This window comes from Dreissena polymorpha, chromosome 5, assembly GCF_020536995.1.
Source record: "Dreissena polymorpha isolate Duluth1 chromosome 5, UMN_Dpol_1.0, whole genome shotgun sequence".
NCBI lineage: Eukaryota > Metazoa > Mollusca > Bivalvia > Myida > Dreissenidae > Dreissena > Dreissena polymorpha.
Window position 1 is genome coordinate 16,706,588 of NC_068359.1, and position 15,116 is coordinate 16,721,703.

The 15,116-nt window shown below is 36.3% G+C and overlaps 1 long non-coding RNA gene across 1 annotated transcript; it reads right to left on the minus strand.

The window, feature by feature from the left end:
- Positions 1 to 1,170: 1,170 nt before the first annotated feature.
- LOC127831025 (uncharacterized) lies at positions 1,171 to 5,759 on the minus strand. The gene is made up of 3 exons (XR_008026366.1): positions 3,942 to 5,759; positions 3,275 to 3,385; positions 1,171 to 2,714 (listed from the first exon to the last, which is right to left on the minus strand). It is a non-coding gene; the product is annotated as an uncharacterized LOC127831025 (long non-coding RNA).
- Positions 5,760 to 15,116: the final 9,357 nt, after the last annotated feature.

Consider the following 15,116-nt stretch of genomic DNA (forward strand, 5'->3'; position numbering starts at 1 on the left):
TAATAACATAGCAAACAGCAATTTATAATTTTTAATTAGATAAAATGTGTATATAATGAATATATATAAAAAATATTGTATCATAGTACACAACATATTTCTTTCTTTCAGGGTGGCATCGCAGGATCAACACTCGGGCAGGGCGTGCCGACCTAGGGTTAATTCTACTTGCTCTTCCCCCTGTTACACCGTGAGGCAGATACGGGGGATATGACGATCTGCCTAGATTCTGAGCACTCCCCGATACGCGTGCATCGCAAGAAGTACAAAGAGATCCACGGGAGACTCTTCCTCATATGGGAGAAGTATGAGGACGACGAAACGACAACTACCCAGCTTCTGCGGGCATGCAGTCGCATTGCAGGTCTGGGACCTGACACATCCCATGACCAGGTTCATGACGAAGACGAGGTTTGAAGAAAGAAATCTGAAAAAAAAACGTTTAGTGTATAAAAGGCTGTTTCATTGTTTGTATATATTTGTGTACAAAATGTTGAATAAATCTAAAAATGAAATATATCTTGTGAAATCTGATAAAAAAAACGTGTAGTGTACTATATTTGCTATGTGTATAAGAGGCTGTTTTATTGTGTGTATATATGTGTACAACCCGGGTGTACTTTGTCCAGGGTTTTCCATGGAAATCCATGGAAAATATGAGGCTGGAGTATTCGGACTAATTTCCAGCCTTTTCCAGCGTCAATATTTTAAAAAAAGGGTGGAAAATTGTCCATGGTATGTGGAAATAGCCTGGAATAGTTTCCATGGTTTTCCAGGCTCCCTGGAATAATTACCATGGAACAATTTCCAGGGTTTTCCAGCCAGCATGGAAAAAATACCGTCCGAATACTCCATGTAATCTGGAAAACCATGGAAAACCATGGATTTATTTCCAGGGTTTTCCAGATTACATGGAGTATTCGGACGGTATTTTTTCCATGCTGGCTGGAAAACCCTGGAAAATGTTCCAGGGTTTTTCCATGTTCAATATTCCATGGATGCCTGGTATAACATGGAAAATTGTCCAGCGTTTACCATGGTCACTGAATAGAAAAAGAAATTTCTGGTCTAAAAACAATATTCATGTATTAAATGAATACAATACTCACAGCTTAAGTAAATCATAATTTAAGGTTAGATTAAAACAAAACAAAAAATCAACATAATGCCTTAGTTTCTTCGATGTATTATTTTGTTCACAATTCATCAAAATATAACATCAGATTACAAATTGTGTTACATTTATTTAACAAATTATTCAGATCAAACAAGTGTTGTTTAATACATGCTTACAAAGCCTCTAGGTCCATAATCATAAATCAGGCCCTTACATAACAGAACAAGCGCTCCTTTAAAAGTTAAAAAGTATAATGCAACCTTCACAACATGTATTCAAAGTAACAAAATACAAGCAAGTCAAGTAATATACAGTAACAATTCACGAACCCTGTACAAACGATATACAAGAAACAAAATGAAAAATTTAAGTTATTTTTAGCTGCTTCATGTATGTCACAATATATGTAGCTGAACATGAGCACAAGGATAATATTTTTATGTCCCCCACTATAGTAGTGGGGGACATATTGTTTTTGCCCTGTCTGTTGGTTAGTCTGTTGGTTGGTTGGTCTGTTGGTTGGTTGGTTGGTTTGCACCAACTTTAACATTTTGAAATAACTTTTGCTATATTGAAGATAGCAACTTGATATTTGGCATGCATGTGTATCTCATGGAGCTGCACATTTTGAGTGGTGAAAGGTCAAGGTCATCCTTCAAGGTCAGAGGTCAAATATATGTGGCCAAAATCGCTCATTTTATGAATACTTTTGCAATATTGAAGATAGCAACTTGATATTTGGCTTGCATGTGTATCTCATGGAGCTGCACATTTTGAGTGGTGAAAGGTCAAGGTCATACTTCAAGGTCAGAGGTCAAATATATGTGGCCCAAATCGCTTATTTTATGAATACTTTTGCAATATTAAAGATAGCAACTTGATATTTGGCATGCATGTGTAACTTATAGAGCTGCACATTTTGAGTGGTGAAAGGTCAAGGTCATCCTTCAAGGTCAGAGGTCAAATATATGTGGCCCAAATCGCTTATTTTATGAAAACTTTTGCAATATTGAAGATAGCAACTTGATATTTGGCATGCATGTGTAACTTATGGAGCTGCACATTTTGAGTGGTGAAAGGTCAAGGTCAAGGTCATCCTTCCAAGTCAAATATATGGGTCAAAATTGCTCATGTAATGCAACTTCTGCAATATTGAAGCTAGCAATTTTATATTTGACATGCATGTGTATCTCATGGAGCTGCACATTTTGAGTAGTGAAGGGTCAAGGTCAAGGTCATCCTTCAAGGTCAAACGTCATATAGGGGGACATTGTGTTTCACAAACACATCTTGTTCTCAGCTACTTTCACTTTAATGCAATTTAGGTGCTTAATTTCATTAAAATACTTTTATATAATTTTATTGTTCAAAGAAATTCAGAACATAATAGATGTACATGTATTACTTTCCAAGTGACAATTTAAAATATAATTGCAAATCTAAAACTTGTGTAGGCAGCTTAGTAAATTATAAGTACCCAGGTGGGATAAAATTACAGTTTTTAAAAACTTTTTTGTTAATTAGCTGGGCTTCAGTAGGTCGTGGATCTTTTATAGAACTTGTACTGCTGTTATACTGTAGGGCTCCTGCATGATCTCTGAAAGAAAAACAAAGCAAACAATATTACAAGAAAGTCATAAGTTTTTTACATTCATCTGTAAAAGTAAATGTGCAGCAATCATATGATTGAATATCTATACTTTAATGCTCATTCATATTTTTATCTATTTTAGATATTTCATATCACTGCTCAATTCTGTACATCTGGCTTTTTGTATTCGAGCGAACATTTACGATCCTAAGTAGTTTGCAAGCGGGCTTTAATCTACTTGCAAACAGGAAAACTGAGACTTTAAAGTGAATAAATTGGTGATTTAACTTATATTTTTATAATGACTCTCTTTTATTTTGAAATTTATATTGTTGTTTTCTTAAATGCCCCAAAACGGGGTACACTAGCATGTTTCTGGAAACTCAAACATATATAGGAATTTTATATTCAGATATTGCTATATGAAAGTTATGCTAATTTGCTAATTCATATAAAAATAACCTGTAATTGAAACTAGACCAAAATATTGGATACCAAAAAGACAAATACTTTCAGGTGGTTAACACTAAATTACTTATATGAGCCCGGGGCATAACAATATTTACCATGAATTTGTGGCCATGTTAGTCCTCTTGGTAAATGCGCCAAAAGAGCCGCTTTGCTGTCTTGGGTTATTTCCCTGCCAAACTCTGCAGTATCTTCCATCAACTGGTCAGCTACAGTTAAAGCACATAATGAAAATGTATATAGAAAAGAATTCAAGTATTGTTTTAAATATTTAGTAAAATGGTCTTTTAATAATAACTTACAATGAAGTTAATACATCACAAAGCATAGCATAACAAAATTTGTTGGTATGATTAGTACAAATTTATTATTGCTATAATTAGAAAGATGTGTAATTCTATTGGTATGAAAATGCACAGTGAAACCTAAAAAACAATGCTATTGGTTTAATTAATTTATTTATAAACATTAACAGCATTAATGAGCATTGAGTTCTTATCATGCACAGCACATAACTCCCTTAGCCTCAGTTCCCTAGCCATGCATTATAAACTTCCGATACTACATTCAAGCTTATTAATATCTCCACATAGGACTTCCTTTATCAAGCTGCAAACTGCACTTAGTGAAAATGTGTGTGACAGCTGCTTTTAAACTTCTATATTTGCCATACTTTTACCTAAAATGTCACATAAAAAAGGTCTACAATGATGACATAAGAAGAATAAATTTAAAGGAATATTTAAAAATAATGAAAAGACAAACCTTCAGTTGTTGTTCTATTCCTAGACAGACTTCTGAAACACTTGTATGCATCACTTTTTAACAACATTTCATGTCACTTTCCAAATGATATCCATACATTATTATTTTAAGAAATTCTTGTTAATGGAAAAACTCATTAACTCTACTGTTTGTGAAATTACATTAACTTCATTTTAACAACAAGTTTAAGCTGCATTTTTTCTTCAATACGCCTTCTCCAGAAATTCAATCTAACAGGTAAACTTTCTGTATTTGAACTCAGCCAATCAGAAAAGGCTGTGATATTTTATAACCAATAGATTAGCCGCAGACACATCTGACTCACACACAGGCTTTTCAGATAGTTTGTTAATTGCAAACCTGGACTGTAGTTAAATATTAAGTGTGTATACACCTTGAACAGGGTTAAGGAATTTAAACTTGTAGACATTGCTTTGAAAGTTACTACTATTACTTCTACTACTAGTACTACTACTACTACTACTACTTCTGCAAAACTACTACTACTATTACAACAGCCACAACAACAACAACAACTACCTACTACTACTACTACTACTACTACTACTGCTACTACTACTACTACTACTACTGCTACTTCTACTTCTACTACTACTACTACTACTACTACTACTACTACTACTGCTGCTACTACTGCTACTACTACTACTACTACTACTACTTCAACTACTACTACTGCTTCAACTACTACTACTACTGCTACTGCTGCTGCTACTGCTGCTGCTGCTACTACTCCTGCTGCTGCTGCTGCTGCTACTACTACTACTGCTACTGCTGCTGCTGCTACTATTACAACTCCTGCTGCAGCGACTACTACTACTACTGCTGCTGCTGTTGCTGTTACTACTACTACTACTTCTACCACTACTACTGCTGCTACTTCTACTTCTACTACTACTACTACTACTACTACTACTACTACTACTACTACTACTACTACTACTACTACTACTACTACTAGTACTTCAACTACTACTGCTACTACTACTGCTACTACTACTGATGCTGCTACTGCTACTACTGCTGCTGCTGCTACTTCTACTACTACTACTGCTGCTGCTGCTAATGCTACTTCCTTAACTACTACTTCTACTGCTGCTACTAGTATTGTTATTATTATTTATACTACTATTGCTACCATTACTGCTACTATTCCTGTAAATGCTAAAACAACAACACAATAGTAACTGCTACTGTCACTTAAATTTGCACCAATAGTATAATTATCAGTAGTTTAACTGCTTGTACAACTTATACAACAACCACTTTTACTTCTACTCCTACAACATATTCTACTGCCAGCACCAGCATTACTACTTCTACTACTACTACTACTACTATAACTACTACTATTTCTGCCCAAACTATGCACATTGTTTTATGTTTTATTCATATGTTGTGTAAATTGTTGAACTCTGATTTACTTTGAATAAAATGTGTTGCATTTTTATAAGTTATTTTCTCCTCTTATAAAGTCTAAGTTTTTTCCAGAGTTAGCTGAAAATGTTAGAGTCTTTTCCATGCTTAAAAAATTCTATGTTCTACTTTCCATGCTATCTGGAAATATTTTCCAGGGTTATCCAGCCTAAATCCAGCGTTTTCCATTCCTTTTCCATGCTTTTCCATCCAAGGCTGGAAAATGCTTGGAAAAAAAGTCCACGTTTCATGGACATTTCTAGAACAAAACCCTGGAAAACCCTGGAAACTGTTTCAAATTCCAGGGATTACCATGGAATTCCATGTTATACCATGGATTTCCAGCCTAAGTTCCATGATTACCCTGGACAATGTACACCCGGGAAATGTTAAATAAATCTTAAAATGAAATACATTGTATATCTTGTGGCGTGATAATGTTTTATTTTATTTATGTATTCCATATCGATATTGTTAATGTACTATATATTATCTATATGACAACTTTAAAATAAATCTTAAACTGAAATACATTTTATTAAATTATTATTTTTTAAAATAAATCTTAAATTATGAATGAACAAGAGATGTGTTTGTCAGAAACACAATGCCCCTTAATGCGCCGCGTTTTCTTTTTTTTGACCTTTGACCTTGAAGGATGACCTTGACCTTTCACCACTCAAAATGTGCAGCTCCATGAGATACACATGAATGCCAAATATGAAGTTGCTATGTTGAATATTTAAAAAGTTATTGCAAACTTTACTGTACAGTAAAGTTTTGGGACAGATTTTTTTTACCTTTGACCTTGAAGGATGACCTTGACCTTTCACCACTCAAAATGTGCAGCTCCATGAGATACACGTGCATGCCAAATATCAAGTTGCTATGTTGAATATTTCAAAAGTTATTGCAAAACTTTACTGTACAGTAAAGTTTTGGGACAGAATGACAGACAGAAAGAAAGAAAGACAGAAAGAAAGACAGGCCAAAAACAATATACCCCCGATCTATCGATCCAGGGGCATAAAAATCGCATGTAGAATACATTTAACCTGAATAAATAATCTTGAAATTAAACAATGTTGTTTTTACATGGCACAGAGGTGACCATCACAGGTGCAAAAGTTTCCCATTTTGATTCACACCTACACGGTATTATTCACACCGACCCGGCTATATACTAGTATTATCAGTGGGACTAAACGCTACCCCTTTTCAACAGAAATATCAGTGGCACGAACTGGTCGTGGCACGAAACGACCATAACTCACGCCATTTTGGATGTGGCGTGTGAAGCGTAGCAACAATCACTCAGGATGGGTCAGTGAGCGGAACTATGCATTGAAGCAACTGTTAAAATTTGGGATTCAAAAATTGTTACGCAGGAAAAGGCGTATTGGTTGCTGCAGCGCACTAGAGGTGGAAGCATGTGACACAGTCACCCACAAGACACAAACTCCTAGAACTCCAGCATCAAAAGTACGGAACAGCAAAGTTCCAGAAGCTTCTGATGAAGATATTGACCAGTTATTAAAAACTCTTGCAGAAGCTTGGTCAAAAGCACCAATTCTGTTGATCACTGAACCTTACTGTGATAAGTTCGTGCCAAAGGCAATTTCACAGGACTTTCCAGCAGTTCTATCGAACTTAAAAAAATGACAAACGTTTAGAAATGAACTACTTTGAATTGGTCCAACAATGCAGACAAATGAACTTGAAACGTTCTAAGGAGCAGAGCTGTGCTGTTGAATTCCCTCCAAGAGATCAGCGGAACAACAAACTATGGCACCAGTTTAGAGCAGGTCTGGCAAGGCAGACTTGTGTGACAAGTAAAGCTGCTCCATCACAAAGCCTGATAAAGAATATTTGTTATCCAGATGTTGCCAATGTGGAAACTCCAGCCATCAAATGGGGTAAAGATAATGAATATGTAGCCAAGGAGCAGTTCATTTCTGCTATGGAAGCACTGCACAAAAATTGTCCAGTGGAGGATGTTGATTTACTAATTGTTTAGTGATATCAGAGGAAAAGCAGTTTATTGGCTAGTAGGGAAGTTTTATTCGAGACCCCAAAAGTCTTGCAATCTACATGTATTGTTACCACTGTCATCAAATGACAACAGCGAAAATGTTGCTAAAGATGAGTCTTTCTGCGAGGTTCTTGGAGTTTGGACCAATGATATGTTGTGACTACAATGCGTGTTTCCATACATTTTTTTTTATCCTTCTTTGGGACCCGCCGAAAATCGGCCCTTTCCCCTCGGATTTTTTTTCCCCTCAGCTGGTAAATTTTCCTCTAGATTTCATTTTTTTTTTTACCTTTTTATATATAAGTTCACCTGATCCACTGTAGAAACTAGAAAAATATTGCATAATTAAATTATCTGATGCCTTGAATTTGTTTTAAAAACAGTAAAATATGTTAAATTGATTATTTTAGACTTTCCTTATTTTCCCCAAAATCCAGCTTTTCGCAGATTTTTTTCCCCCAAAATTCAACGTTTCGCGCGATTTTTTTCACCTAAAAAAAGGCCAGGCCCTTTCCCCAAAATCAGATAAAAAAACCCTGCCATAGGTTGGTTCAACAACCAGTGTGTCAACATAGACAGTATACCTAGAGGAAAGTGATATTGTCCTGACTGTAGGAAACTTCATCAATTCAGTCGGTGCGGAAAGAAAAGGAACTACAGAGTAAAATAATTGTATATAAACTGTTGCTTGTACAGAAGCTAATGTGTGATATTTATGTATCCATGGGGCCACTGTCAACTGTGTTGTATTTTAAGCTATCCTAAAAAGGAGAGTTTGAAACTGGGTCATGCTGGGTCAAAAACTTGGTCACATTAGGGCAAAAAAAAGAAAACCTTGTTAACACTGTAGAAGTCACATTTGATGCCCAATCATCGTGTAACTTTGTCAAATTGTTTGTTTAATGATATGTTGGTTGAATTCAAAAATCATGTCCCAGTCCCTTGAAAAATATGGCGGCCAGGAGGCTAGGCAGTATTCCTAATATGGCTATAGAGAAACCTTGTGAACACTCTTGAAGTCACATTTTTTGCCAAATCATCATGAAACTTGGTCAAAAATTGGATTCATTGATATCTTGAACGAGATCAAAAATGGTCTATATCAGTAAAGAAAACATGGCTGCCATGGGGCAGGGCAGTTTTCTGTATGTGTATACAGTGAAAACATGCGAACACTCTAGAAGTCTTTATTTGGTCCAATCTAGATGCAATTTGGTCAGAACATTTGTAACGACGGTTGTAAAATAGTTCAGATCAGTAAAAAAACATGGCCCTGGGGGGGGGGGGGGGTTCCTTATATTTATATAGTAAAAAAAGAAGCAGGTTTATTGGGCAGATTTGTATTTTGTGATTAATTTGGGCCCAAATAATTTGTTTTGACTCAGGTTATCCCCCTCCACTTGAGGCCATATATACTCACACCACATTAAACAAAATACTTTGCTGTTTAAGTGCATGTGCATTGTTATATCTATACAAGTATGTACAATTTTTATACATTTTTTCAGATGGGGTTTTGTCATACACGGAGGCATCGATGGCTTCTCGCGGATGTGTGTTTTCCTCCAAGCTGCGACCAACAACAAGGCTACCACGATGACAAAAGCCTTAATGACAGGCACCCAGTGCTATGGTGTCCCATCAAGAGTACGGAGCGATCATGGACTGGAGAATACCGGGGTTGGGGCGTTTATGATAGCGCATCATGGACCTCGTCGCAGTTCTTTCATCACGGGAAGGAGCGTTCACAATCAGCGGATTGAACGCATGTGGCGTGACCTGTTTGCCAGTGCAACAAGCGTGTTTCACAGCTTGTTTATGTATCTTGAGGAGTCTGAACAGTTGGATTTGGCAAATCCAGTGCACATGTGGTGTCTTCATCACGTGTTTCTGCCTCGTGTCCAGCGAGCATTAGACATATTTCGTGAGGGCTGGAACTTGCACAGGTTGAGTGGTGAAAGAGGTAGAACCCCCAAACAGCTCTACATTGAGGGCATGATGTGCCAAGCTGGACAGTGTCATAGGGGCATCGACGACATGGTGTTCCGTGTTCCGGAGGAGGCCATCCAAGACCATGACGAATATGGCATTGACGATGGGGTTGAGGTAGCTCCCCGAGAAGACATGATCATCAATGTGTCAAATGTAGACTGTCCTCTGAATGAGCAGGACTTCACAAGACTAGAACAAACTGTGAACATTGAAAGTGATCACCAGGAAGTGGATTGTTTCTTGGCATGTGTGGAGTTCTGCAATTCTGTGTTGTGACCAAGATATGATAAACATGAAACTGTGTACATGCATGTCAGATAAAGATGTTTATATACTCATGTCGTGTTTCAGCTATTGTGGCCTTAAGCAACATAACTTAATAAGCTTGACATTTTGTACAAAATTAAAGTTCTTACAAGTGGAAATTATATAGATGTTTCTATTTCCCGAAACTTCAAATGTTTTAAATATTTTATGTTTCAAGGAAATCTTTTCATTCAGTAGGAAAATTTTGACCATGGCTGACAGAAAATTTGTTAAAAATGTAAAAAAAAATACAAAAAAATATAACAAAATATAGGAATAAAAGAGAACTGGATATTATTATCTGTCCATTTTATGAGTTAGTTGGGATATAGATACATGTATGCATAATAAATATCCTTTTATGAAAATAATTGATAAAATAAGTGTCAAAAGGTAGCGTAAAAAGAGTCTCGAACATAGTCAGTTTTATTTAAAGAAGATTCAAGGACTATTATGTACACAAACATGTTTGTCATTGAATACCATGGCTTTAAAATCAATGTTCAAAGTTTGACCAACTTATCTTGCATAGTTTTTGAGATATGATGTCCTGAATTAAATCACTAAAACTGTGACTGGTGGGACAAAAATGAGAAGTTACATATGAAGTATCAGTTATTAGTGTAATGGAATTCTTGCTCTTTTATAGCATCATATAAACTGTTCTATATAGCAAGAAAGGACAGTTATCTTGTACATAAGTTTTTGAAAACTTAAAGACTTAGTATAAAAACGTAATATTATGTTGCACTTCCTACTTAATTTATTGCCATTTGATAATTCAGTATTTTTTACTCAAAAGTACCTAGTAGATCTATATTTTTCATTATTTTATGCACGATGAAAACCAAAGCAGGAAGAAAAATAATTTCAGTTGAAATATTTAACAGTTTATTGTAGATATTGTTAAGAATTAATAAATACATAAATGTGACTGTTGGGACATGTTCAATTGCATTAAGACCATTATTTTGTGTGTATTTATGCATATTTTACACTACAATGCAATAAAATTAAAATAACAGAGGTTTGGAAATTATTCGGACCACAAAGTAATAATTTTTGGGCCCATTAAAAGTTTGAGATCTGTGTATAGTACATCAGCCGTGACTGTTGCGACAAAAAGTTTCTAAAGTTAGTATGATGAATTTATAAATCTGAAAGGTCAAAGACCAGTCTTATTTTCTCAATGGCTGTTCAATGAACACAATCACATGCATACTCATGTTTAGGGTGATGTTAAAGCAGACAAAGAGGCACTTTAAACAGCCGTGATTATTACCTGATGTCTTATATAAATGATAATTAATTATTTTTTGCTGTTTCCTCGTCGAAAAAGAAATTTGCAATGTTTTAAACTGTTACCGGTGAATATCAAACTGTTGACCGGTCAACAGTTTGAACTGTTGCCCGCTGGAATAATGACGTCATTTCGTCGAAAAAATGACGTCATTTTACAGTTAAACAGTCAAAATTATTTATTTTTTCGATTACTGTTGTGTGTAAATAAAAATTTAGTTTGCTGTTATTTCTATGTTGGAAATTCGATCAGGTAATAAAACACTTATTTCATGGATGCTTGGTGAACAGTCAAAACTGTTGTCCCTCGGTATCAGGGCTGACATTTGGAACTGTTGCCCTCGGCCTATCGGCCTCGGGCAACAGTACCAAAGTCATCCCTGATACCTTGGGAAACAGTTTTGACTGTTCACCGCGCATCCATGAAATAAGTGTATACTGTTGGGACAAAAACCATTACTGTTGGGACACATATTCCATGCAATGTTACAGTTGTTACTTGTCAGCATATAAGTTTTACTGAAAAATGTATACCTGTGCTAGAGTCTTGAGAATAAGTGAAGATAGCTTTTCCATAAAAATTTGATATCATCAAACAGTGAGAATTAGAAGAGACACGCCATCAAGCTGTGACTGTGTAAGACAATGGTGCTTAACGTCTAGTGAAATAGATAGGTTACACACATTTGAAGGCCGCCTTTATTGTTAATTTCATGCAATATGTAATGAAGGTATGAAAATGCTCCTCCAGACTCAATTGAGTACATTTTAAAAGAGGGCCTGAAAGGCCCAAAGTCGCTCACCTGAGATTAAAAGGAACTGACCTGTTCTGTGCAGCCCAAGATGTCATTAGAACAAAATGTTCTAACCAACTTTCTTGACTAGTGAACACCCTGGCAGCCACGTTTTTCAACAGACCAGAAAGATTTTCATACACATCCGAGATATCATTTAAACAAATATACTGACAAAGTTTCATGAAGATTCATAAGTCCATTATCAGGAAAAATGCCCCGCCCACTGGTGGTCATGTTTTTCAAGCAACTGGAACCAATTTCGAATTTGTTCAAAATATCAATGGGACAAATATTCTGACAAAGTTTCATGATGATCGTACAATAAATATTGCTTCTAGAGTGTTAACAGGATTTTACTATAGCCATATAAGGAAAAATGCCACGCCCCCTTGGCGGCCATGTTTTTCTACCAACCGGAACCATTTTCGAACTCATCCAAGATATCATTAGGACAAATCTTCTGACCAAGTTTCATGATGATCGGACAATAAATGTGGCCTCTAGAGTGTTAACAAGGTTTTACTAAAGCATGATACATAGCCATATTAGGAAAAATGCCCTGCCCCCTGGTGGCCATGTTTTTTAAGCAACCGAAACCATTTTAAACTCATCCAAGATATCATTAGGACAAATCTCCTGACCAAGTTTCATGACGATAGGAAAATAAATGTGGCCTCTAGAGTGTTAACAAGGTTTTACTTAAGCGATTTAAGGAAAAATGCCCCGCCCCCTGGTGGCCATGTTTTTCAACCAACCAGCATCATTTTTGAACTCATCCAAGATATTATCGGAACAAATCTTCTGACCAAGTTTCATGAAGATCGGAAAATAAATGTGGCCTCTAGAGTGTTAACAAGGTTTTACTATAGCCATATATAGCGATATAAGGAAAAATGCCCCGCCCCCTGGCGGCCATGTTTTTCAACCAACCGGCATCATTTTCTAACTTATCCAAGATATTATTAGAATAAATCTTCTAACCAAGTTTTATGAAGATCAAACAATAAATGTGGCCTCTAGTGTTCACAAGATTTTACTATAGCCATATATAGCCATATAAGGAAAAATGCCCCGCCCCTTGGCAGCCATGTTTTTCAAGCAAACGTAACCATTTTCGAACTCATCCAAGATATCATTGAGACCAATCTTCTGACCAGGTTTCATGATGATCGGACAATAAATGTGGCCTCTAGAGTGATAACAAGGTTTTACTAAAGCATGATATATATAGCCATATTAGGAATAATGCCCTGCCCCCTGGTGGCCATGTTTTTTAAGCAACCGAAACCATTTTCAAACTCATCCAAGATATCATTAGGACAAATCTTCTGACCAAGTTTCATACAGATAGAAAAAATAAATGTGGCCTCTAGAGTGTTAACAAGGTTTTACTATAGCGATTTAAGGAAAAATGCCCCGCCCCCTGGTGGCCCTGTTTTTCAACCAACCAGCATCATTTTTTGAACTCATCCAAGATATTATCGGGACAAATCTTCTGACCAAGTTTCATGAAGATCGGATAATAAATGTGGCCTCTAGAGTGTTAACAAGGTTTTACTATAGCCATATTAGGAAAAAATGCCCCGCCCCTTGGTGGCCATGTTTTTCAACCAACTGGCATCATTTTCTAACTCGTCCAAGATATTATCGGGATGAATCTCCTGACCAAGTTTCATGAAGACTGGACAATAAATGTGGCCTCTAGAGTGTTAACAAGATTTTACTATAGCCGTGTTAGGAAAAAATGCCCCGCCCCTTGGTGGCCATGTTTTTCAACCAACCGGCATCATTTTCAAACTCGTCCAAGATATTATTGGAATGAATCTTCTGACCAAATTTTATGAAGATCAAACAATAAATGTGGCCTCTAGAGTGTTCACAAGATTTTACTATAGCCTTATATAGCCCTATTAGGAAAAATGCCCCGCCCCTTGGCAGCCATGTTTTTCAAGCAAACGTGACCATTTTCAAACTCATCCAAGATATCATTGAGACCAATCTTCTGACCAAATTTCATGAAGATGGGACAATAAATGTGGCCTCTGGAGTGTTAACAAGATTTACAATAGCTATATAAAGGAAAAATGCCCCGACCCCTGGTGGCCATGTTATTCAACCAACCGGCATCATTTTCAAACTCGTCCAAGATATTATCAGGATGAATCTTTTGACCAAGTTTCATAAAGATTGGACAATAAATGTGGTCTCTAGAGTGTTAACAAGATTTTACTATAGCCATATATAGCCATATAAGGAAAAATGCCCCGCCCCTTGGCAGCCATTTTTTTCAAGCAAAGGTTACGATTTTCAAACTCATCCAAGATATCATTGGGACAAATTTTCTGACCAAGTTTCATGAAGATCTGAAAATAAATGTGGCCTCTAGAGTGTAAACAAGGTTTAACTATAGCCATATTAGGAAAAATGCCCCGCCCCCTGGTGGCCATGTTTTTCAACCATCCAGCATCATTTTCGAACTTGTCCAAGATATTATTGGAATGAATCTTCTGACCAAGTTTTATGAAGATCAAACAATAAATGTGGCCTCTAGAGTGTTCACAAGATTTTACTATAGCCATATAAGGAAAAATGCCCCGCCCCTTGGCCTCATTCAAGACCAATCTTTTGACCAAATTTCATGAAGATTGTACAATAAATGTGGCCTCTGGAGTGTTCAATCCCCCCCCCCCCCCCCCCCCCCGGAAGAAGAATGGCTTGAAGTTGTACATGAAGTCTAATTTTCCCATGAATTTCATCATTACATGAAATACATGAGAAATGTTTTTTTGTTGCTAGAATTTTATTTACTTTCCATGATTAATGAAATCATGAAATGATTTCGGAATAACATGTTTAATTATACGCATTTGAAAATACTTTAACTGAATAATGTATTTTGTTATACCAATGGTCATAACCCATAATGCAATTAGTAGGTTGATAACGTGTTTTGAGATTGCCAAACTATGCATACATAGGTCTACATGCATAAATGACCTTACAAGTTATATTGCAATCCGGAAAGAAGTGTACTTGGTAAAATTTAAAGATAGACTTGTTTTTATACTCAGAAATTCACTTTCACTTTCGCAAACTTTTCTGAAAGGAGGTTCATATAACTTTAAATTCAGTCATTGAACAGTGCTTGATGCTCTCAAATTGCGTCACGTGATTAAGGCATGTGCTCAATGGGAATTCCCCCATCCCACAATTCAATTTTTACATGCACTTGCGTAAAATGGCGGACGTTTGTGTTTATGAAATTCTTTAACACATTCATCATCAACATTTGCCGTATTTTGGTTTTGAAAA